A 25,957-nucleotide genomic window follows, 5' to 3' on the forward strand; every position below is an offset into this window, starting at 1 on the left:
TTCTTTAATTACGCAAATATATTAATTGTGCAGATTTGGTTCTTATTACACGATGTTTCTTCACCGTTATAGTCAATCGTAAACTTGGGGTATTTCCTTTAAAAAAATCGTTCTACCGTAAATTTCGTAAATTTTTACAGTCGTCGTGGCCCAAAGGATAAGACGTCCGGTGCATTCATATCTAGCGATGCACCGGTGATCGAATCCCGCTGGCAAGTACCAATTTTTCTAATGAAATACGTACTTAACAAATGTTCACGATTGACTTTCACGGTGAAGGAATAACATCGTGTAATAAAAATTAAACCTGCAAAATTATAATTTGCGTAATTACTGGTCGTAGGACCTCTTGTGAGTCCGCATGGGTAGGTACCACCGCCCTGCCTATTTCTGCCGTGAAGCAGTAATGCGTTTCGGTTTGAAGGGTGGGGCAGCCGTTGTAACTATACTGAGACCTGAGAACTTATATCTCAAGGTGGGTGGCGCATTTATAATGTAGATGCCTATGGGCTCCAGTAACCACTTAACACCAGGTGGGTTGTGAGCTCGTCCACCCATCTAAGCAATAAAAAAGACATATGTATATGCATTATAATATGTGCATATTACAGAAAGTAATTTCGGCTAACAAGACGCATTATGAAAATTTGGAACTGGGCAGAAAGTAATTATAGATAGAAAAGGAACAAATAATAATTTTATCTCGTCGAGAATGCGAACGGCTACAGGCAGTAAAATTCTTCATTAGCATGTAATTAACTTGTAATGTATGTACAAGATGCAGTGTACACTCAACACTCTACCTCGTCTATCATAATTCGACTTCTGGATGTTCTCAAACTTAATAGATTATTTAAAATATTGAATTATAGATATTCTTATTTTTGTTACTACCCAATCTGGGTAGACGTGCTCACTGATATTAAATGGTGACTAGAGTCGAAATATAAATCTGAGGTTCCCTTGGTGTTGGTAAAATGGTTGTCTCAAAACGGGCGTAACAGCTTTTTAACACGATTGTACTACACGCTTGTATATGTAAGTATTTATGTATGTAAATATGTATGAACTTACATTTTATGTGACGGAATCTTTCAACTTCATTTATTGATTAAATTGAAAATTTGCACACACATCAAGGACCATTGACAAAAAAATATTTTTATTACCTCACTCTACCAGACTCTACGTGATCAGTATCAACAGGATAAAATGAAATTAATTATTAGTTCGGTTTGTTATTTAAGCGCGTACTTTTTAGTTCTTAAAATACAAATATTTTAAATAGGTTTGTAGCAACTTTTCTTTTTAATTTTAATATTATTTTAGATATAAACAGTTAATTGGATTCCGTATAGGTATTAAAATTTAATTTACTATTTTTATCGTGGCTATAACATGTGTAAATATGCGATATGATCACAGCCACCGGTCTGTAGATTACACAAAAGATCTTCCTAATTTGAATACAACGGCTATTTTGTACATATTAAAATACTTTTAACCGCACGAAACGTGACACGGTATTTCTCAAGACTCTGCTTAATGTTCCGGCACAAAAAAAAAAACGAAAAGAAATCCTATTGTTTATCTTACAGTATCACGGAAAACCACTAAAATCATTAATTAATGACTTTCTTGTGCTTTGTTTATTGTAATTTATTCAAATTGTATCCCCTAATTAAGAGGAATTCTATAGTAAATCTATACTGAAGTCCATTAAAATTTTTAAACACAATAATACCCAGCTGTTTTATGCGATGCGGGGGCTACTTTCTTCACGCCAAGGCGGAGTCTCGACCGACTATCATTGCTAGTATAGCGCCAATAATGTAATATAATGCTGAGAATCATAAATACGTGATGCTTCGATAATAATTTAAATAAAATACGAGCAGTTTAATTGTTTTTGTCGTTTGAATATGTTGTATTTCAAATAATTATGTTTGTTTCGGTTTTTTTTTTCGTCGTTAATACAGTAATTGCGTTTATCAGTAATTGTATGGGTTTAAAATTTTAATTAGCTCTTGTTTGCAAGGTTTTCGATATTATTTTTACTTTCTGATAGATAGATGGTGTTCTACGCATTTAACTACACGGTATGAAAATAAAATGAATAGAACTATTGAATATAAATGATGGCTTTCAAAGTGCCTTACACATTGTTTAGAAATGGTTGTTGTTATAATTTTCTTTTTTATTGCCCCGTAGGCAGACGAGCATATGACCCACCTGATGGTGAGTGGTTAATGGTTCATGGACGTCAGCAAACCCAGGGGCAGAGCCAAGCCGCTGCCTACGTTTTTATAAACTACATTACTCTTGTTACATAGACAAAATAGTTTTGCGTTGATTTGCCAAAACGACACAAGATTCCAAGATTTTAGCACTATAGAAGAAACAATATATAAAACACTTATTATTTATTTATAAAAAAATCAATCGTAGAAAACTTACAGGTTGTCGCAAGCAGCACTAGCGTACTACTTACTACCTTTTGTATGAAAAACTTCTGCGTTTCTTTTAAATTATAATTAATCATTATGACCATATTCAACGTAACTTTGAGCATCACTCAACTAAACGATCATTTACGAACGTTCGCTGCACGAGTGCGTGTCTGGAGTGTATTTATTATATTTTACATTACAGTCGAGGGGCGGGGGTGAGCTGGGGTAATTAAAACCGGGTTGCATGCAACTTTGCGGTCACCCTTCCGACATCGCTTCCTTTTATGGGGAAGTTGAGGCAATCTGACAGCTCGGCCGTGTACAAACGTTTTATTTATTATTTATAGGGGCGAGAGGAAACGGGGGACAAGCGAGTGCGACTGCGGTGCTTTACTTGAGAAGTTTGGGAAGCGATGGTTTTTTTGAATTGCAAATGTTTATGTTCGATTAGATCTTTTGGTGTTGGTTTAAGGCGAAATGAAGTTTGTATATAATGAAAACAAAATCACGGTTTTCACTAATGTATTTCTAAAAACCAGAGTGTACTCTCCCAAATGTAACGCCCTAACGATCATACAGGTTTTATATCTTGTGAAATTTCCCGTTGGTATTTTTTTTTGTTCATTGCCCTTCTAAGCGTACGAGCATATGGCCCACGCGATAGTGAGTGGTTACTCTCCACAAATCTCGTTTGGAGAAAGACATATCATGGAGCTAGGAAAACGTGAAGGGGAGTTCATTTCAGAGCTGGATGGTATGTACGTGGCAGAAAAAATCTCTGGATACGCACTGTGGATGAATGGAACGGTTCCAGATAATATGGATAAACTCTACTCTGATGGTTGGCCTTGCGACGGTAAAAGTAAGATGATGGAATCATCTCAAACAATTCCTCAGAGTACTCTCCATGGAACATATGGTACAAAAAAACAGAATTATTAAATATACAGATGATTTTTTTTTTTTTTTTATTGCTTAGATGGGTGTACGAGCTCACAGCCCACCTGTTGTTAAGTGGTTACTGGAGCCCATAGACATCTACAACGTAAATGCGCCACCCACCTTGAGATATAAGTTGTAAGGTCTCAGTATAGTTACAACGGCTGCCCCACCCTTCAAACCGAAACGCATTACTGCTTCACGGCAGAAATAGGCAGGGCGGTGGTACCTACCCGTGCCGACTCACAAGAGGTCCTACCACCAGTATTACGCAAATTATAATTTTGCGGGTTTCAATTTTATTACACGATGTTATTCCTTCACCGTGGAAGTCAATCGTGAACATTTGCCGAGTACATATTTCATTAGAAAAATTGGTACCCGCCTGAGATTCGAACACCGGCGCATCGCTCAACACGAATGCACCGGACGTCTTATCCCTTAGGCCACGACGACTTCAAGAACGATGAATATTATTAAATCCCATCACCGTCGAAGTAATAATAGTAATAAGTAATATGGTCACATTATCTTCCGAAAGCGACTTATGTAATTGTTTTTTGTAATTTTTTTTATTCCATATACAGCAGTTTTGGAAGATTCATTCAAATCTTTTCTTTTATCTTATCGTGGCCGCTGCTAATTACTTATCCGACCCTTTTTACTGGTGGTAGGACCTCTTGTGAGTCCGCACGAGTAGGTACCACCACTCCGACTATTTCTGCCGTGAAGCAGTAATGCATTTCAGTTTGAAGGGTGGGGCAGCCTTTGTAACTATACTTGAGACCTTAAAACTTATATCTCAAGGTGGGTGGCGCATTTACATTTTAGATGTTTATGGGCTCCAGTAACTACTTAACATCAGATGGGCTGTGAGCTCGTCCACCCATCTAAGCAATAAAAAAAAGTAAAAAATCTATCACCGGATCAGAATGAGAAGATCCGGCGGGAAACTCAGTGGGTTAACTAACATTTTGAGATGTTGTACCTACAACGATTTTAGGAAAAAAGGCCTCGGCTGTGTACCATGACCTCCACAGAGACCGGGGTCATTGGTCATCGACGACCCGTCGGGCGTCTTCGGGTTGGCGGCGCTAGTCTGGTTTTTGGTTAACCGCAGGAATCACCCCACTCCGGAGATCGCACGTTGGGTGTGAGAGTGCAAGGGGAGTTCACAACATCTGCGGACCGTCAAGACCTACATACACTGCGCGCCCTCTAGGCGGGGCGACCTCATGCATGAGGCTCTAACCATGCCCAAAAAAATATACATATCTGCCTTTGCGCCGTCATTACAAACATCCAATACAGCCTATCTACTTGAGAGCAGATGTCCATCCGCTTTCCGAAGTAATTATTTGATCTCTCGTCGACTGCAATATAATAGGTTCTTGTGCGCTCTGCAATCCTTTAATTCCACCATATAATTTACGATCATAAAGAGAAATCATATGATGATGACATATCCCTTTTACGTTTTGCGAAAATTACCCATTTTTATGACCTCAAATTACAGATGAATTATTATGAGAACGAATCACTTAAAAAGTTTTTTTCGAGAAAAAAATCGACTTTATAGCATTGTGTTAAGACCTAAATATATGCGAAATCAGCGCATCAGAAAATTTTGTTAAGTTTTTAGCTTATGATGCATTTCAGATTTGGGTGATACGGTATATTGTGTCGTATTCCAATCAGTTAAGGTGCACGCTCGTTTTAGATAATGCTGATTAAAATTTGTGATGTGTTGATCGTGAGTGATCGTTGATGGATTGTGTCGAGAGTTGCGGATTCTTAAATAATAATAAATCGTGCGGCTGCGACTCGTGTAGCTTTAACTTGATCTTGTTAAGTTCCAATAAAACTAGTGTATTGTTATTTTGTGTAGGTATTTTGATGTTAACATTGATTGAAACTAGGCCTATAATAACATAAGGTAGTGCTTGAAGCTTAAAGAGCCATCAACTTTAATGCAATTAATATTTAGCGAAACAATAGAGTCCAAATCGATAGTATTTGCCTTTGAATAAAATAGGCATCACAGCCTCAAGGTGGATTGCCTCAGACAAAAAACATATGCTTCATTGTCTAATATTAGATATATAATAGATATATATTACATACTCGTATATTATCCTTTCGGTAATCGACCGCTAAAGAAGCTTTCCAGTGAATGTTTAGGTCTGGTGGGGCAAAGCAACTAAATCTGCTGTCATGCTGAGCTTTTGATGATAATATTTTGGTGCTTTGTAGCCCCTAGGTTCCACAATTCACTCCCATAGATTTGTTCGCGCCTGTGCGTCTGAGGTCCACGATACAAGGCCGTTTACTCAAAAGGAAATACCACAGGTGGATTACCCGGTCTCAACCGCACTAACAATGATCGACACAAACAAATCCCAGAAATAGCTCATCGAATAGAATCGTTATAACAGAGCGACGCGGATTTGAAAAATACCCTTATAATACGTATTTAAATTTACGATCGTAATAAGCGGATAAATTTAGACGGGAGTGCGCCGGAGCGGGGGGGAGCATAAATATCCTTCTTTACGCTTAAGACGTCTAGCAGGTAGATTCGGGGTAAATAATGTAATTTTTTTTCATTGAATTAAGTAAGTTCTTGAGGGATTTTTGTTTACTTTAACGTCGGCCGCTAAGAGAAACAAGATGAGCTCCTCTAAACAGATCTCCGACACCATAGATTGAATGTCAGCGGCGCCCATGAACTTGACATCTCTATTTCATTTATATCTTTCCCCCGCTGCTGAGGATCGCGACCACATGTGACGTTCCTCCACTGTGTTCGATCATATTGGTTCAAGGACCGCATGGTACAGACTACCACCAAGTCCTTCTCTTACTAGATCTAACCATCTGGCTGGTGTTCTGCCCACGGCGCGCTTGCCCTCTAGGCGGCCCGACCTTGTACGAAGTTTTGTTTCAAGGCAGACAATAGAGCCCTGCTTAAAACCCATACGACCGAATCGCGCCCTTCCACGAGCAATCAGGGAGAATTGAGAGAATCGAGAAAAGGAATCAGACTGAGAATTTAAGGGATAAGTGCCCCGTTATAAGCAGCTAATCAACAGCTGGACTGATCCTTCGAAAATCCGTACGATTTACACAACAAAAGATAAGAACTGTGCTTGTATGACGACGGGTACATGACGTATACGATGACACAAGCATGAATAAACAGAGCGATTATATACATTCAACTCCACTTTACAACGCGTGAGTCCGCACGGGTAGGTACCACCACCCGGTCTATTTCTGCCGTAAAGCAGTAATGCGTTTCGGTTTGAAGGGTAGGGTAGCCGTTGTAACTATACTGAGTGTTTAGAACTAATATCTCAAGGTGGGTGGCGGCTTTTACATTGTAGATGTCCATGGGCTCGGTTAGCCACTTAACACCAGGTGGGCTGTGAGCTCGACCACACACCTACACAATAAAATAAGAATTGTATGAAATGAAATTTTAGCTTGCAATATAACTACATTTTGAATTTTCTCATTATTTAATAAAGCAGTAAGTTCAATTATAATTTTGTTGATGAACTATTATTACGGAGGGTATGCGAGTTTGACCTCGCGTTAGGGTGAATGAACTAATTTTTGACAGTTAATGAGATAAACCATTTTTTTTAACGAAAAATTAATACTGTGCTATCTTTCGTAGGCCAGCAGTATTTCGTGTTACCTCTGTGCACGAAGTTGCAGATTCGACACGAGACGCTGATCTCATAACTTTTAAAGATTTCCCTGAACGTCACACGAGTGCTCACTTTTTAATGAAAGACCAACTTATAAAGGCTCACATTATTGGCAAGTTTATAAAAGCTTCTGTCTAAGCTGAAAGCACAATTTTGTCACGTCATCGAGCGATCAGAAGCTCACTAATAAAATGTTGCACTGCCGGAGGTTTTGTGGGAACGTCGTAAAAGCTCTAAGGTTGAAGACCTGTAAACTGTTATTGGCTTGACATTATTGCGGATCTGTAGTTTCGTTTTTCCTTTTTAAAGAACGGTCTGGTTTTTATTTTTAGGTATTGTGATTTGATGTGAGTTTTGAGGCACAGGATCAGTGGCTATCAGGATCGAAGAGTGGTGCTTATAGCTGGATGAAGACGCGCAGGGCGCATAGGATTCCAGATTTACTGGTGGTAGGACCTCTTGTGAGTCCGCACGGGTAGGTACAACCTCCCTGTCTATTTTTGCCGTGAAGCAGTAATGCGTTTTGGCTTGAAGGGTGGGGCGGCCGTTGTAACTATACTGAGACCTTAGAACTCATATCTCAAGGAGGGTGGTGCATTTACGTTGTAAATGTTTATGGGTTCCAGTAACCACTTAACACCAGGTGGGCCGTGAGCTCGTCCACCCATCTAAGCAATATAAAATAAAAAGATAACTTGCGATTGATAGCTACCGGCTACTCTCATGCTGTCCTGTCGAGTAAAATAAATAAGTCTTATGCTTTTTTGATAGTTTTACAATAAAAGCTATTAATCAATTGCCTTGGTAGAAATAATAAACTCGTCGAACACGGCAAAGAGTTCGACGTGCAATCTAACCCATGCATCAGCCCGCTGAGTTTCTCGCCGGATTTTCACAGTGGGTCGCGATTCCGATCCGGTAGTGTAGTAGATTCATTCGCGAAGCAGTTGCTCTTGAGTTGTTAGGTCTCCTTCGGAGGCGCTCGGGCAGCTGCTAGCAAATCCCACCTCTCCTGGCTGTGCCTTTGCTTACCCACCTGTCCTGGTGAAATTGGAAAGGCCTCCAGGCTTCCAGTAATCCTTCAATCATAAAAAATATATAATGAAAGTAGAAACATCCGTTTAGAGAAATAGATAATTCTACAAACACAATAATAGATACCTAGATTAATATTACCATATAATTATTTCCAAACACAAATTGTCATGGTGAATCATTGTGTGTTCGGTGTACACATTTTGAACTTACCGTGCCTGATTGAAATTATAAAAGAAAATAATGTAATATTTGAAAATTAATTTTATTAAAATTTATTCTATGACTTTAATTATAAAAAAAATGGTGGCCAAGCTTCAAAAAGTTTTGTTTATAAAATAAAAAATACTCAATCATACATAATAAATGTATATTTAAAAATATATAGATACACATTCAATTTAATGAAAATGATTTACAAACAAAACACGAGATAGGTAAGAAACGATAATCGTAAGGCGAAGCGCGCTCGTACATAGGGCGCGGGCGGAGGGCGGGTGTGGGCGGGGGGCGTGCCGCGTGACGCCGCCCTGCGTGCGACCGAGACGGCGCGCGGCTGCAAGGTCACCTCGCCGCACTTGCAATGTTTTGACAACTGACAACTACATGACAATCTCTTTGGGACACACGACGTATGCCTCAACATTTCCATCAGATCTGCTGGAACATCAACTCACAGCACAGTCAGCTGGGTGCTTTACGTACGGTAAAAACACTTTTGGATTTATACGTTTTGTTTTCATTTGAATGTTTAATTAATTTAATAATTTAAATTTTGTATTATTTTAGTTTAAGCCCAGCGTCAGAGGAAGATTCCTGAAGTGCGGGTCTAATTATGAGATGTATTTAGTTGCATCGTGTAAAAGTTCGTTATCAAGTTGCGGGACGTTTGATTGACTGCATTAGTACGTGCCGGGTCCGCGCGGCGCTAGTGTCGGCAAGCGGCAGTCGGCGCGTCACTCCGGCCGCGGCCCGCAACGCGACCGCTTGCGCCCCGCGTTTTCATCTCGCGTAAACAAACCACGAAACACGCGTCGAAACCCTTCCCGGCCGCACACGATCACGACAAGTGCCAAAATTCAGTGTCCAGTCAACTTAGTGCCAGTTTATGAGTGAAGTGAACACGACCCGCGCACGTACGACTTATTTGCCCAAACGTCCGACACCATCGCGGCCCATCTGTTCAAATACGGTTGATTTGTTTAAGTTTCCTATTGATGGATTGGAAAAAGGTTCAACGACTTCTAGTCCTGTGTTTGATGTGTAAAAGAATTCGTTTCACGTATGCAGAAAACAAATAGAAGTCAGAAAACAAAGGCCATACGAGAAGCGCTCGAGTGGCACCCACTGCTTGCTCAGGTGCCGCCCGTGGCAGGTGGACATTGTCTGTCAACGTATTAGAATATTCATAGGAAAAGACGGTGAGCATATTTTATCAAGCTACGTGACAAAACCATGCCTCCGATGCTGTGTCAACTGAATTTTTATGTCACTTTTAAACAATTTAATATTCATATTAGTATAATGCTTAAATCGTATCATTTTTATGAAGTTCGACCGTGACTCGAAGTGAGTTCGGGATGTTTTGAGTTAAGTTTCGCATTGCGTGTTGTGCTCTGAAAAGTTCGGGGATGGTAAATTTCAGGCAGTAGCGATGCGGCGGCGGCCGGTGACGGTCCTGTGCTCATTTTACGCACGAAATCGTATTAACGTCACACGATAACTGTAATTCACTTTATTCAGTACGAAATAGCAAAAACAAAAGAAGTTATCGGAATGTACCAGTAATTGCGGGACGTTACGCGGAAAGTCATTAAATTATTATCCTTATTACAAACAAACGAAAAATTAGGAATACTAAGTATGCTGCATTGTAGGTGCTAATTATCGTCATATCAACATGAATGGAATACTGAGTGAGCATTATATTTTATTAGTCTTTGTTCTGTTGATTTTTTCTTTTTTTTTTCTTTAACATAAGAAATGATCATATCAATTACGCATAGTAAACATAGATATAGTTTTCAAGGAACTAGAGAGAGATAGGCAATAAATTAATGAATTTAAATAAACACTTCATCCAAGATACCATTGCCCGTATTAACGTTACAGCATAAAAAATTTGAATAATTAATAACCTAACTAATTAATGTATTAAATGAAATATTACGAGTCAAAAAAACTTTTTTCGCTATGAGCGTGCCGGTTTTCAGTTTCGTCCCGCCATCTTTATTTTTGTAAAGCGTTGCACACACAGTTGTCATTCGAACGGCCTCATGTCGCGGGCCCCCGTCTGCAGCGGGTCTATGCCGCCGGGGGTGGGGAGGCACGGGGCGGGGCGACAATAGAGAAGGACACACTAATAAATACAGGAGACATTTTGAAAAATAATAATCTGTTTTTATTTGAATCGGCAAAAAAAATAAAAGTTTTCTTTCAAATTGTGTAGTGTCTGTTAGAACGTAACAATTAGTTTCCTAAATTCTAGTGCTGTTTAGTAAAACGATAATTCCATTAAATAAATGATTACGTACATTTTTTTTCTGAGACATGCATTTCTTAAGCTATGATTTAATTATTGCCTAATGTGTGGATACATTTTCAAATTGCTTTTACGAGTATGTCAAATTCAAAACATTAAATGTGTACCGAGGTAAATAGTATTTTTTTATTGCTTAGATGTGTGAACTAGCTCACAGCCCACCTGGTGTTAAGTGGTTACCGGAGCCCATAGACATCTACAACGTAGATACCGACACCCACCTTGAGATATGAGTTCTAAGGTCTCAGTACAATTACAACGGTTGCTCTACCCTTCATACCGAAACGCATTACTGCTTCACGGCAGAATTAGGCAGGGTGGTGATACCTACCCGTGCGGACTTACAAGAGGTCCTACCACCGGTCACTTAATAAATTTTAATAAATATAAAATTGATTAAATTACGCTTATCTCAGCCTGTGGACAAGCTAAATCTATTTATCTAGTTATATAAATACACAAAGACACAGCTTGTTTTGCCTATTTATCTAACTAAGTACCATTTTGTTTATCAATAGATTTTCTGTCATGGATGAGATTTCGTGTTTGTTATCATAGTGTAGGTTTATTTAGCGTTTTGTAAATATTTAAAACAAACCAAAGCGAAAATGTAGGTAATACAAAAACCGAATCTTTTGTAAATATGGTCTTATATCGATCGATGGCCGAACACAAGGAAGTAAGACACTACAAGCTTGTTAAAATTGTGTTTTTGAGTGCTCACAATTAAGTAGTGTACATATTTGTTATATGCCCATTGTTATGAATAGGAAAGTATAATTAATATTGATGTGGAGAATTTTAGTGTTTTAGATTAATTAGGTTGCAAAATAAAAGTGTGATTTAATGATTTTTTATGCATCCATTTAAATGGAAATTATTTACTTATTGTTTATTATTATTATTTATAATTAGAGAAAATAAGCAAAAATCTTCTTGAGGCTTCAGATCCGTTGGTAAGTACGCCGCCAATTTTGTTGAGAGACTAAATTAGATTCAATCATATGTGTAGGTTAAAAGGCAAAGGTTGTAAAGCATGTGTAGGTAATGTAATGGAACGTAATAATAGTTAACAATAATTATACAAATAATAATTATTTGTCTTAGCAATCTTTACATATAGGTGTTATTTGAAACCGTGTACTTACTTACTATAATAACACCTCTGTACTTTTGTGTTAAAATTAGAATTCATCAATAATTATTTGTATTATTGGTTAACGAGCTCGAGGCCCAGCCAGTGTTAAGTGGTTAACGTGAAGGACGCTATCAAACCAAAAATAATCATTATTACCTGCTAGTGGGGTTTAAACGCTACCATAGTCGAATTGCTTGATTGTTATAATTATTTGAACTTCTAAAAATCAAACGGTGTCGTTAACGCTTAACATCAAGTGGTATGTGAGCCCGGCCGCCATTCGTTGCAATGTCAAAAAAATATCTGAACTATCTGAACTGTGTTTCAAATTGCATCATAAGGATAGACTAGAGTCATGTTAGTTGATTTTTAACTAACTCTAATGTTCTGAATCTGTAAGTTTGCATTGGTTGCACAATTACACAAACATGGCTGAGCGGTTTTGGATACAGTTTCGCATAAATATAGTTTATAATAAACCTGGATTAACGCAACTCATCACGGTCAACGTCACGACTGGAAAAAAAGACAGTATGTACGTTTGTCACTTAATTTTACAGAGTTACAAAATGACGCAAGCAACTCTTTATCGTTAACTTAAATTTTTTTGAAGATAAAAAAATAACACAAAATGCGCCCATATTGGTGCTCACAGATACAGAAGCTTAACGAGCGTTTGAAGTGTTATTATCAAAAATACCTATTTTTTTTATAGTAAATAATTTACGACTACGAATTCGTAGAGAGAAATGTAAAGATTGTAGTGGCCCTTTCTGAAATTCATAATTTCAAGAAATAACTAAGGCTAAGGCTTGGTTTTGTTTGCTTTGTTCAGAGATGGCGTTGTTTGTAATTGACGGTTGTTGCTGATGGTGTGTCGTTTGTCTTTACTAAAACGCTTTAGAATTTCTCTCGTGCCTATGGTATTTAATATTACGATTTATAAAATACTTTGAATTCACCGTCGTGCCGGTTCAGTTAATGAAATTCAAACTGAACATTGAGATCCATCGAATCGGCCTTAAAATGTGCCACTTACTTACAAAGTGGCACATTAGTTGACTTGACTTCACTGAATTGGTGACACAATACTTTACTGGTGGTAGGACCTCTTGTGAGTCCGCGCGGGTAGGTACCACCGCCCTGCCTATTTCTGCCGTGAAGCAGTAATGCATTTCGGTTTGAAGGGTAGGGCAGCCGTTGTAACTATACTTGAGACCTTAGAACTTATATCTCAAGATGGGTGGCGCATTTACGTTGTAGATGTCTATGGGCTCCAGTAACCACTTAACACCAGGTGGCCTGTGAGCTCGTGCACCCATCTAAGCAAAAAAAAAACAATAATTAGCGCCCCTGACAGCTGGGCCGAGAATCGCGGGTTCGATGCACTTCGTCTGACGAACAGATTTGCTCTTAGTCTGCTTAACATCTTTGTGTATATTTTTGAAGAGCCTTTGGTTCCATAATGCACAGAGTTCGTGCCCAGCATTTTCCCCCGATTATTTAAATTTTCTTTATTTCAGTGCAGTTTTTATACCAGTTTTTAGATTTAGAAGAGTGTCAATGATAGCTGTCTCTAAGAGTAACGGTATCAGTCGCTATACATGAGAACTGATATTCCTGAGAAAAAGAACTTTATCTTTAACCAACAATAACTATGTTCTGTATGTAGCCACTGATATACTACAATTAAAAGCTGCTACTAGCATACTAGTGTAAGGTTTGTTATTACTGATATAAAATTTATCATGTTAAAATTAAGACAATTTTCGGATTGCCAAATAGCAACACCGTTGGTGGGAGCAATGGCAGTAGTGGGGACGTGACATAATAAAAAGGCGGTAGTCCAAAGAAAGGGAGAAAAAGCAGTGTATTCTATAGTAAGCACATATCTCAATATTGTACAAGTGGAGTTACAAATAAAGCAATACAGAATTAAGTGAACTATTGCAATCTGTGTATTTATTTCCTGGCCGTTGGAAGCGAAGTCCACACTATACTGGGTTGACGGTAATGGGTTATAAAGTTTTAAAAAATATTCTTATTCTTCTTAAGCTGTTGCCTTAATGTGTTGTCTCAACTCAAATTAGTTTGACTCATGCAAAACCTAACGCTAGATCGCTCAAGCGTTATGTAGGTTAAACAAAGTCAACTCAATACTGAGAGCGCGACGAATATGTATCCCGATCTAACTACTGCTAAGCATCACTATCAGCGGCGTAGGAAACCCCTGAGACTGGTCCCGAGATTAGATCGAGCCAGTTCAAATAAACGCATCTTTGTTCCACACCCCGTGAATCCTCCTACATTCTATAGACGACATTTTATATCAGCTTCTTAAAATCACATCTTCTGACTGTGTTCTTTGTTTTGTCAACGAAGCTAAATTCGAAAGTTCCGACTAAGCTCAGTTTAAGATAATCGTTAGATCAAATAAGTTACCATTCCGTTTAATATACACAGTAATATTATAACAAAAGGTACAAAATAAATGGTATTAAGTAAGGCGAGTTTGACTCAGACATGATATTACTTCCAAAACAAAAAAAAATCGACGGAACAAAGATTATAGAATGTGGAAAAGTGACAACGAAAACAATTACAAAATTCAACAAAAAGATATTTATGTAACAAAAAATGTTTTAAAAGCATAGTATACACGCACGTACGTATGTGTATACATTTGTATATGCGTTGTATACTGTACATTAGATTAGAATCACATGCCAGCTAAGTGAGAGGAAATAATCCTTCGTTGCCTTCTTAAAAACATCAGAAGAGCAGCTTACAGGAGTTGGAGCTTTGCTTGGAGAAGAGGATCTCATAGACGCACAGTCTGTCTCGCATAGAACATACGTACTATCTACACGTATGGAAGGTTTAAGAAGAAGAGCAGCACCAAATCGGCTGTCTGTGCCTCAACGGATCAGATAATTAAACTGTTCATGACGTTTGAGAGATGGATTATGAAAAATAGTGTAAAGAGAGAGAATGTGACAATCACAACGTTGCCAAATAGGTGGCGACACGGGTGGGTACACTCCACCATAAAATAGTTCTTCTAAAGAATATTGACTTCTGTGGTGCACATTACAACTGCAGTAACTGTGGGCTGAAGATGATAGTACCTAAGTATATTTATTTCACTCGTGGTCCAGTATATTAATTAACAAATATTACTCCATAATATCTTATTTATGACACAGAATACAAAGTAAAACGTCGTATGCGACGCGATATGTCGACGATCGACAATTTATCGACGCCACATGTCGCGACATCTGCTCAGTGGTTGTTTGTTAAATAATTCTGTGACATATTTATTATGTTACCTTGTTTTCTGATCATCCTTTTTGGGTTTCTAAGATAGCTTTTTTCTTGATATTAATTTTTTTTAATGTGCTGGAAATTTTTGTTGGAATTTTGACAGATTTATGTCTGGTTTTCTTAATGGTTCGGTTATTTTTTTGTAAATTTCTGTGGACTAGAACGCGAGGTTCAATGAATTACTCGTTTGGTCAGCTAGCAAAATAGTCTTCGTTTTCATAAAATGTATATTTAAATATATTGTTTTAAATCTATTGCAAATATATAAGTACTATTGTAATGATTTTTCTTCTTAGCTTAAGCCTAGCATAAGAGATTAGGTCTCTCTAGGTTTAATGTATTGGTATCAAGCGATGCACGGCGTGCACGCCAGGAAGGAGGGAGGTGTTTCCTTAGAACTTTGTCCAGTAACAACTTCCCTGATGAAAAAACAACATTGGGTCATATAAATCAAACTTGCAAAATTGTTTAATTTCTTATGGTAGACCGTATTGTGACCCCCAGACGAACAGGTATTTTTTTCCCCTTGTAGGCAGACCAGCATACGACCCACCTGATGGTGAGTGGTTACCGACACCTTTGGACTTCAGCAAAGCCAGGGGCAGAGCCAAGCCGCTGCCAACCGTTAGTATTGTTTTATTGGGCTAGAACGATCGAGCTCACAGCCCGCCGGGGTTAACAGCTATCCCAGTAACAACATGAACCTTGAGACATGAGGTTAAAGTCTCAATAGTATTTAATAGCGGCTGTCCCACCTTTCAAACCGGTACACATGACTGCTTTGCGATATTAAGCCACAACGGAGTGGACCAGTAGCGTCTAGCGCAATACAAATATACTCGTAAATGTTTTTGTTGAAAGCATTAAAATATTCCAATTTTCGGCAAACGTTGAGTCGTGAGTGATGTAATGACAGAAAAGCGATTAGAGGCAAGATGGCGGACGCGCACGCACCCGCCAATACAACGACGTAAATCACCCGCCATGTTTATTTATAATTGTAATTAATAATACCAGTAACGCTCGTTTGAATTCGACCATGAAACAATGCGTTTTATTAAACATATATGTTTTTGTCGTGATTTTAATTTTCTGTCCGCTTACGGCACCGTAGTTTTCTCGAATTATGATGTAAGTTAATTCAGCTCAGTCGGCGGCTTAGATCGGCGTCCAGTTTAACATTGTTAACTTGTTGATCAGGATAAGCAGCAGTGGTTAGGCCCAGTAAAAAAAGTTACAAGCTTAGTGTACATACTTAGATAGACTATTTGTCAACGCTAAGCCTAAACCACTGGGGCTAAAAACTTGAAAGTTTTATATAGATGATATGACGTATGTATCCACCACAGGAAGGATTTTTTGAAATGAAGGAATAAAATAGGGCATGAACCATTGTATGGAAGTCCGTCATTTTCAAGTTGAAATAGTTGCTTTTACATAAATGACATTGACATTTTTGTAAGAAATCTAAGAAGATGAATTAGAGGTTGAGAGTTTCTTTGGAAGCAACAGGTATAATTTTGCTATATAAAGTTGAGAAAAAGTGTTATACATAATTACTGTAATATACTTTTAACACACTCATGCCAAGTCGGGGTCGATTGTTAGTGTCAGTATACTACTACTACGACTACTGTGATTAGATCATGAAGAAATAGTTCCAGTAGCTAAAGGAAGGAAAGAGGGGAACAAATCATATCACAATGTCTCTCAGAGCTTTCACCATATTTTTTATTTGGGCTACGAAGGTCTGCATTATGAATATCAGCTAGAATTAAAAAGCTGAATATCTACACAATCCTCATTCCATTCAAAACTGATTCATTAACGAAACCGGTGAATTCCACTTTAGTAGCGTCTCATTATCGAGGTGATCAGAGCACCTTAATAATATTGCAGTTACCAAATTCTAAAATTACAAATAAAAATAGTAAAAACTATAAAACGCAATAAAAATAAACATTTCGTTTATGGTAATGTTACGTTCTAGACGATGTGTTTACGTTAAAACGCATTTCTATGACGTTATTAATATTTTTATGAGACCTGTCATTTGTGTCATCTATGCAGTCCCGGCATGTTCGTATTAGTCGAACATGCCGGACATTTTCGACTAATACGAACAATTTAATAGTTTCGAATTTCCTGTTTGTATTTATGAATTATGAATGGCTTGAAATTGTTTAGAGTCAAAACACGCTCTTGACGACTGTTCTGTAGCTAATAATTCAATTTAAATGTCTTATAAGCATATATTTTGTATTGTAAATTGACAACCTAATTTAAAATCAAGTGGCATTAAAGTACAATAGATTCAGCAAGCAGTTAACATTGCTAATGTCAAGCAATGACGTTGACCACTCATCGGCAGAATCTTGTCATCATCACTATCGGAAGGCAATAAATGATATGCTTTATAAATACATAGAATAGACGGTGTCTCACAGTACTACCTTACAGATAATTTTAACGACTCTTAGTTAGGGGATATGTGTAGCTACACGACCCTGCCCTTGACTACCTGCTTATCACACGCACACACATTATTATATACCTGATGGCAGTTTGAATCAACAGATCATGTCCGTGACTCAACATCCCAAATTGGAATGAACTCCCTGGTGCCATTCTAAGCCGCCACCACGCAGCCAACCATGCGATACCATGAGATACCATACCTCTCAATACTGGGGTGGAATGCTCGAGGTAGACACGTACTATAATGTATTCTTTATATTATTTAATCCCAATTTGTTGAAACGATCGCGCTTCCCTATCTCAGACTGATCGTACTATGATGGAAACTATCTCGGAAACCAGTAACTACATTATGTTATAGAACTGTACTAAGTTTCAACTTAAAAGGATATCAAAGTAGAACTGTTCCATTTATATCCCCTATTACTTTGTGAGAATCTATACGAGACTAGTTAATGTCACAAGTGAAAATGAAATAAGCAGTAACTATTTTCATTTTGTACATAACAGGTGCTAAATGCTATATTATTTTCAAAGGTCAGTAATGATGCGCATACCACGTACTTCCACAGAAGTCGTCGTGTCAAGAACAGTCCCGGTAGTGAGGAGAAAGCTTCCCGCCAATGACTAACAGAAAACATCAAGTTGATTGTCAAAAGGAGGTCCATGAGTATGGCAATCACTTATGAAACCTACGATCAGGTGGGCTGTGGGTTCGTCTGCCGACGAAGGCAATATAGAAGACATTATGTCGTAAACTTTATCGTGGACCCCGTAACATCATCTGTCGAACGGGGGCTCGCGTACTCCACCTGAGCAACTGTCATTGGGCCCATTATATGTCTCAATAAATACCAAAATAAAGTAAATACAGTTCACAGTCGGGTTTTAGTGTTTTAGTTTTTATTTTGTTTAGAGGTTAATTAAAAAACATTTTGACATTTAGAATGTCCGATAAATGATACGACAGGACTGTCACTTATCTATTTTCGGTCACACGAATTGTCCATCAGTATACTTCTTATTTACATAAATACAACATTACGTTTGAGTTAATTGACAGATTTGAAGATTTATTTAAAACGACGCAGAGGTGAAGTCATTGGGAGTTTTCGTGATGCCTGTTAGATGGTTCTTAGTTGGTACGATACGATTCTCATTAAATGTACTTTCTTTTTTAGATTCATTTAATTGTTTTATGTATTTTCTTAAACGGTAACACTATTGGTGATCAAACTAAGGCCCGCTGCACTGATTTGTTTTCGGTCCTTTTTTTTATATATGTAATGCATTGATGTTGGGGTCTTCAAAATTGCCACTCTTTCTGAATATCTCATTTCTGGTTCAAACTCAGTTTGAAGTGAGCAAATTCTAGAAGTTTTACGTAGTAACAAATAAAACACTTGTAACCATTGTCAAACAATATTTACAATACAGTAGTTACAATCCTAATAAATTCAATGTGGTTCATCATATAGATCAGAAGGAGTATTTTTTATTTGGTTTAAAGAACTGGATAAAATCTAAACACTTTACATTCAGCATTTCAACAAGTGCATATTGAATATGAACTTATCGAATAATGTTATTTGTAAAAAAGAAGTTGAAAGTTCTCCGATTACATAAAGGGCTGCGCGATCACGATACATTCAAATATCTACGTGTAAGTGTATCTGGAAATCTATTACTTTATGAATAGATACATTATGTCAGATCCTTTATATCGTATGTATAATGATGCCATCCGAAATTAACATTTTCTTCATATGATTTATGTAGACGTGGACCGTTTTAGCATGCGCTCCATCCTCATGGTGTGAACTTTTTTTAAACTGGAATGGAGGAGACCTGCGGATTGTGATTCCAAAGTGAGATTTGAAGATATATGCGCTATCGCAAGGTTTTTTATCTGAGTCTCTATCCAGGGTCTTCTTGTAAAGTAAGTAGAATGAATTATATCGTAAGCTGTTTAAAACCACATTAGGCTTCATTCATTAACTTTTAAATAACTAATAAGTAAATCTCTTTTGGCTATTTATGAATGTTTTATTTGAAATGACAAAATATGACTGAAAGTATTTTTAAATTCTGTTTCACGATCTCTATACGATTATCCAATATCGTATCGAATAGTATAAAAATCATATACAAAGCGAAACAGGTTTAGTCTATTCCAAAATTTATTGGTTGATCGGTTACGATTCACTTCTGTCTCGGTCACACATTATGTTAGAATATATGAATCAGTTTTAGATCCTTAACATTTAAAAGGAATGCCATTTAGTCCTAATCTCAGTGAACATTGATTTATATTGAAACTAGACAGGTTCGTACTACCACAACGTGAAATATCTTCGCTAGGATACATGGATTTACCTCATCCACTGTTAGAGATCATATTAAAGTCTGCTAGATGCTAGATTTGCCTGCTCGACGACTTTAAAATCTTTTATTAAAATTAAAAACACATTAGGTTTTACAGTCGGCGATTATCGTTAAGAGATCCAATTCGGATAATTAACATTTGTTTTTTTCAATGTTTCTCCCAGTCGCAGAAACCTCATAAAATCCTTTTATATGTAATTAATGTGTGGCGGCACTGTTATAGCTTTTTAAAATGTCTTTTCAACTATGAAAAGTGTTGGCTGTCGTGTTTTCTGTTTTCGATTGTCTTTCCGAATTAGGTTTTCCTTTTCGATTTCTGACCGATGCCGGTATGCATGAAAGGTGATAAATATCAGATTTCGGATAGATAATACGGAAACCTCATGTGTGACAGTCGAGCATCTGAATTAACCGTGTAAGTTAGTTGTTTGATAAACATTTTGAAGGTTTGTAGAAATGGTTGTTGAACGTATATTATTCATATTGAGTAAATGAATATTTACTAATGGTAGGGCGTAGTGAATACAGTACTACCACGACTCTGCATATGTATATTCTCTCGTAGCTATATAGCTACTTATATATAGCCTCGAAGATGTAGTGTTCGTGTATGGGTTAAATATGAGTAGGGAAACCATTTGACAATACAATTGAGACTTCACGTCCTAATCTGGACTTGAGTCGTCTATTATCAAAGGCGGCAATCTGTACATTTGGACAAAAATTTTTTATTGATATGTCAATACAGATTTATTTGAATATAATCGTCTCCTTCAAAGAATACGGTTCAAAACCTGCATTAAATAAAGGTTAATAGTTAACCTGTTATTTATCTAAGATGTCGTTCCGAAGAGTTTTGTGACTGCCAATGGAATACAAAGTCAATAATTCGTTTTTCTGATTTACCAATCATTGTCCAAAAGTCAGATTGCCGCCTTTGATAATAGACGACTCACTTGATGTCTGTAATTTTATACCAGATGACCCATAAACTCTCTCGTCTATCCAGTGCAATAATAAAATATGATGAAATTAAAACATTGTTTATGAATCAATTTTATAAAACTTCACGAATAGATGAGTTGTTTGCTATTCTTAAAATTGCATTATTTAAAAAATAAAACGGAACAAAAGAAACATTTCAGTAACATTCAATTAATCCATCGCACATCGGCCCCAACATTCAAATCATATCCATTCTTTGATCGGCTGTTAACAATCAAACGAATTATATCGACAAGTTTTATAAATATTGCGCTATTCAAACATTCATTCTCAATCAAAATTAGTTCCTACGTTTCAAAATCGGCGGAAGAACAAAAAAGGTTTTCAATATGGCAACACATACATATTTTGCCGCCAAAAAACGTGATGCCAAACGCAACATACGCTCATCGGCACTACACAATCAGACATGCTAATTTGATCCTTATAGTGATACAGATAGCCGCCACCATAATTCTTGAAGCTGCAAAAGATATTTTTGTTAACTTTGATCTCGTTGTATCGTAAATTCGTTCATTGAAGTTTGTTTGATCGGATCATCTGTTCAAGAATGGCATGTAAATGTTTGTTTTCTATCATCCGCCGGCCGAATGTTGTTCGATTTCGCTAGTTAGCGTTGTTTTGACAGTCTCTATCGTTGCACGGCGGCAATAATTCTATCTTCACTTCATTCATGGGAGCATGTATGTACGTACGCGTGGGCCGAATTCGATCATTGCAACTACTTAAACATGTGAACGAACGTCGGTGGGAAAATGATTCGGATCTTAAAGCGTGACTCATTAATTTTTTTAAATCGTTCCTAACGTGAATGATAATTCTGTGCTGTTTGTTTGATCCTGTCAAAATTCCACGTTCGAATTAACGACGTGGACGAAAGATTTGTAGGAATGAACGACCGAAAGAGCGATTCAATCGGTTTATTGTTTAATCATTCGAGCGCTTCGAATGTAATTACGTTCGATAGTTGCATTGCTTTCCTGAAGTAAAATTAGTGCTGTTACAACATAATAAATTTAAAACGTATATTCTAAAAAGTAACATCGATAATCATTTCCCAAGAATCATTTAGAGTATGTACATGGAATCCAATTTAAATTTTTCCCCCTTCGTAGTCCGTGGGGCGCAAAACTCCGAAGGCGCACGTCGGAGTCACGGGACTAAATCAATATGATATGACAGTTACGGTCAATTTATGGCTCTTGGTTAATTACAAGCGGGCGCTGCGTCCCGCTCCCGAGGGTGGGGGTGACGCGTCTAATGACTTGTAAAGATTCTGTTGCGAATGTTGCCAGTTGCCTTCTGCACGTACGTCTATTGTCGTTATACATGCTTTATGTCAATGCTCAATGACATTTAGAACATATATTGTATTTGTAATTTGCAGAGGACAGCTCGCGTCAACACTGTTGCCAACCTTTTTCGCCGGATCTTCTCATTGGGTCACGTTTCCGATCCAGTGGTAGATTCTGTGAAGCACTGCTCTTGTCATCCGGTGACGCTGATATAGCCTCTCAAGGCCATCAGCATAGGTAGGAAAAAAACTGCCGTCGGTCGTTTTGCGAGCCGCGAGCCTTTAGTGATCATTTTAAACACATTTGATTTCATCCAAGAGCTTATTCAACAGTTTGCAAAGGACCATCGCTCACTATACAGCGCGCGAGACCCCTATCAGAATAGGCACAGTCAACCGCGACCAATGTGAAATGAGGTAGCAAACATGTCATTCCTTTTATAGGCTCGCAAACAAGATTTTGAAACGGAATCGACCATTCAGTGGCGAGACTCGAAAGAGGTCTGCGCCATTACGCGAGTAAACATTGATAAACGTGGAGATTATAGCACACAGTCAGAATATAAATTATTTATTCAATAGATAACTTACGCGTCAGGACAAAACGACGTAATGCTCTGAAAACAAAGTTAGAAGAATTTTGTTTTATGTTATTTATTGTCAATAGCGCTCCATCTAATGATTCCTATTAATTTTTACTAATTACATATTTTGTCACAAAAAATCCAACTGTATGTTAAAGTCACGTTGCTTTGTAACAATACTAAATTTCTTTAAATTTCCCGTGCTATTCTCAATAAGTTTTGAAATTAATTATTATTGATTCGTACCGAAGCCACCGTAATTACACGTCGCACGGAGTTATTTCACACACAATTACTGTTGGTGAGTGTTCGAGTCACGCGTCAATCAATCATTCCATCAATTATACGAATGATTTCGTTTCGGAGGAACGGTGTGGCACTAGGCTGTTCTGATGTTGCAGAAGTTTGGCCAAAAGTAATTTTGGAACTTAGCTATATTGATACTAATTAAAGACTTTTACGCTATCATCTATACTAATATTATAAAGCTGTAGAGTTTGTTTGTTTGAACGCGCTAATCTCAGGAACTACTGTCCGATTTGAAAAATTCTTTCAGTGTTAGATAGCTCATAATATATAGGCTATATAAAATCAAGGTAAGGCCAATACAAGTGGAGCACAAATAAATAATGTTTCAAAATAGGGGTTTAAATAGCTCCCTAACATTCTATAATTCAAAAATATTTTCACTTTCTACGTAAATGAAGTGGGGGTAAAATTTAGCGTTATGCCAAAGTAACTATCCCACGCGGACGGAGTCGCGGGCAAAAGCCAGTAGTACATATGACAGTTGAAAGGTATGAATCTTCTAGATTTCTCCCAAATTTATTTGAAAAACATATTTTAAAATATTGATTACTATCCTTCGACACTCCTACAGTAATTATTTTAGGCAAGAACTATGAATCATGTATGTGTTCATTGTGGTGAATTATACGTTAGCCGAAAGCGTTATCTTAGGGGTCGGTGCCACCATGACGCAAACTTCTTCTACAGGCCACGCACGCGTTCTTTAAGATTGAGACATTGAGTTAACTTCAAGCGGTAGTCCCCTAATACGTAGCGACGTCGAAAGAATCGGCTATCCAAAAAAAAAAATAGCCTACCATAGTTTTTGTATGGTCAATAGAATCCAAGTAAGTAAAATGAGTGACATAGAGTGACGGACATGACGGAATTACAAAGCCTATTTATCGCCATGCTGATACGGAATTCAAAGAACCAGAAGACACGAAACCTGAACCCAAAACATTATCTTAATGACTAAACAATAAAAAAAATATCTAATAATAAAACATGCATCGTAATTACGTCCAATCAATGTCTGTCTGTTCGTCAATCACAACCAGACGGCTGGAATTCGATCTATACCAATCTATAGATCTCGGTATGATATCGAACGCAAAAAATGGGTCATATACATTTGATAATAATAATTATTTCGATCGTAGACACAACAATGATGTAATGTGCGGTTTAAATTTATTTTTAGTTATTAGCAACTCAGCAATGCTCTAGATCTTGATGTCGTTGATCTAGGTTTGAGACAGGATCAATTACCATTTCGTTTTCGTTAATTGATCCTATTAATTAATTATTATTAATATTAGCGTGTTCGGTTATGAAAACAGCAATGGCAATGCGACCTCACCCCATCAGAATGCAATTTTTTTCCAAATGCCAATTTCAATTTATGCTTTTTCTGCGCAATGGCAATATACCTTCAGCTTATTCTCCTCTCTAACTCCTCTCTTACAATGAGTTTGCTGGTGATTGTTGGAGAACTTTACCAGTCGATATCTATTATTCCAGCAAGGAATCATCGATGTCCGCTTAAAATGTGTAATAGCCATTATTGTTATTAATTTTTGCTATAAGTAGATCAGCAGATGAGTTCATTGCTCACCTGGTGGGTGTGGCGGGATGACTCTAGATTCTAGTAGCAGCTATGCAACAAGAGGTCCATGAGTTAATATGTCTATGTAAACTAAACATATCAACTAACTGCCCCTACTTCCAGACAGGCATTTACTAGAAGTAGATATTGCTCATATCTGCTCAAATAAAACAGTTGTACATTTCAGTACAATATGTTGAGAGGCTTAGTAGATACCTCTAATTTTACTGGCGAATATGGGCAGACGAGCTCACGGTCCCTCCGATGAAGTCCACGGGCATCAACATGAATGCCTCTACCCCACTATAAGGCCTGTGTTTTGTACGGCCTTTCATGTCTGCGACGGCCAATAAAATTATTGCAAATAGCATTTGCCAATAAATAATTAGCATTATTGAACACAGTCTAACACGTTGTTAAACGTTAAAATAAATTATATTATTGAACGGTGTTACTTGAGCAATTACCACTGCCCTGAATTTGAAGGTATATTTAGTCCTAACGACATTATCGAATCGAGTCTATGTTAATTCATTTACAGCTCTAGGAGTTTTTTTTTTGTCAGGATGAAATCGCCGGACTTCCGCCTTCACTGGGGATGGAGGGCGGGGCATGTCGGAGTCGAACCGACTAAAACCTCCTGTCTCTCAACAACCAACGTCCAAACCTCGCATGAGACAAAACTCATGAAAAAGCAAAGGGGGGAAAGTGAAGCGTTTAGTGCGGAGCACATCTCTCCCATCACCCTCCCCCTCGGGACGCCGGACTGGCGGTCTTCGGCGCCACGACCACCAGCCCTCTCGGTCGGCAGGCTATCTGAAGCCCGCCTAGATGGCGCCGGTTAGAATGGTCTATCCTACGGAATACCCCGCTGGGTCAGAACCAGCGTGGGTTGAGGATAGCCGGCCTTCCATCACCCGGATGCTCATGCATAAAACGCGTGCAGAGCAGCTTCGCCGGTCCCCAGGCCGACATGTGAGGGGACCCGAAACACTTAGAGGGCCAGGGCTTGGGCGATATCCGCCTCCCTGGCCCCCGCTCGACGGCGGCGGGCCTGTGCGTCTCTCACGCGCCCCGCCGCCTCCTTCTGCGAGATGGTGCACTCGCAAAAGTCGAGCATCGCCTTCCACGACTCGTCGTCACCGAGCATCGATGCCACAACACTCG

At 38.0% G+C, this 25,957-nt stretch overlaps 1 protein-coding gene across 4 annotated transcripts in view; it reads left to right on the forward strand.

Annotated features, from left to right (window-relative positions):
* Positions 1–25,957, forward strand: part of LOC114241608 (protein tiptop) — a 367,727-nt gene that overhangs the window by 40,766 nt on the left and 301,004 nt on the right. Inside the window, exon 1 of one of the 4 annotated variants that reach the window (XM_089730106.1) lies at positions 9,071–9,561. The exons of 1 other annotated variant lie outside the window; for it this stretch is intronic. The gene's annotated coding sequence lies outside the window, so the exon portion shown is untranslated. Of the gene's footprint in view, positions 1–9,070; positions 9,562–9,785; positions 10,057–25,957 lie in introns of those variants that run through there. 2 more of the 4 variants (XM_089730103.1, XM_089730105.1) reach the window with 2 other exon arrangements.

The sequence above is a fragment of the Bombyx mandarina genome, chromosome 10 (assembly GCF_030267445.1).
Source record: "Bombyx mandarina strain Sakado chromosome 10, ASM3026744v2".
In the NCBI taxonomy this organism is placed as follows: Eukaryota; Metazoa; Arthropoda; class Insecta; order Lepidoptera; family Bombycidae; genus Bombyx; species Bombyx mandarina.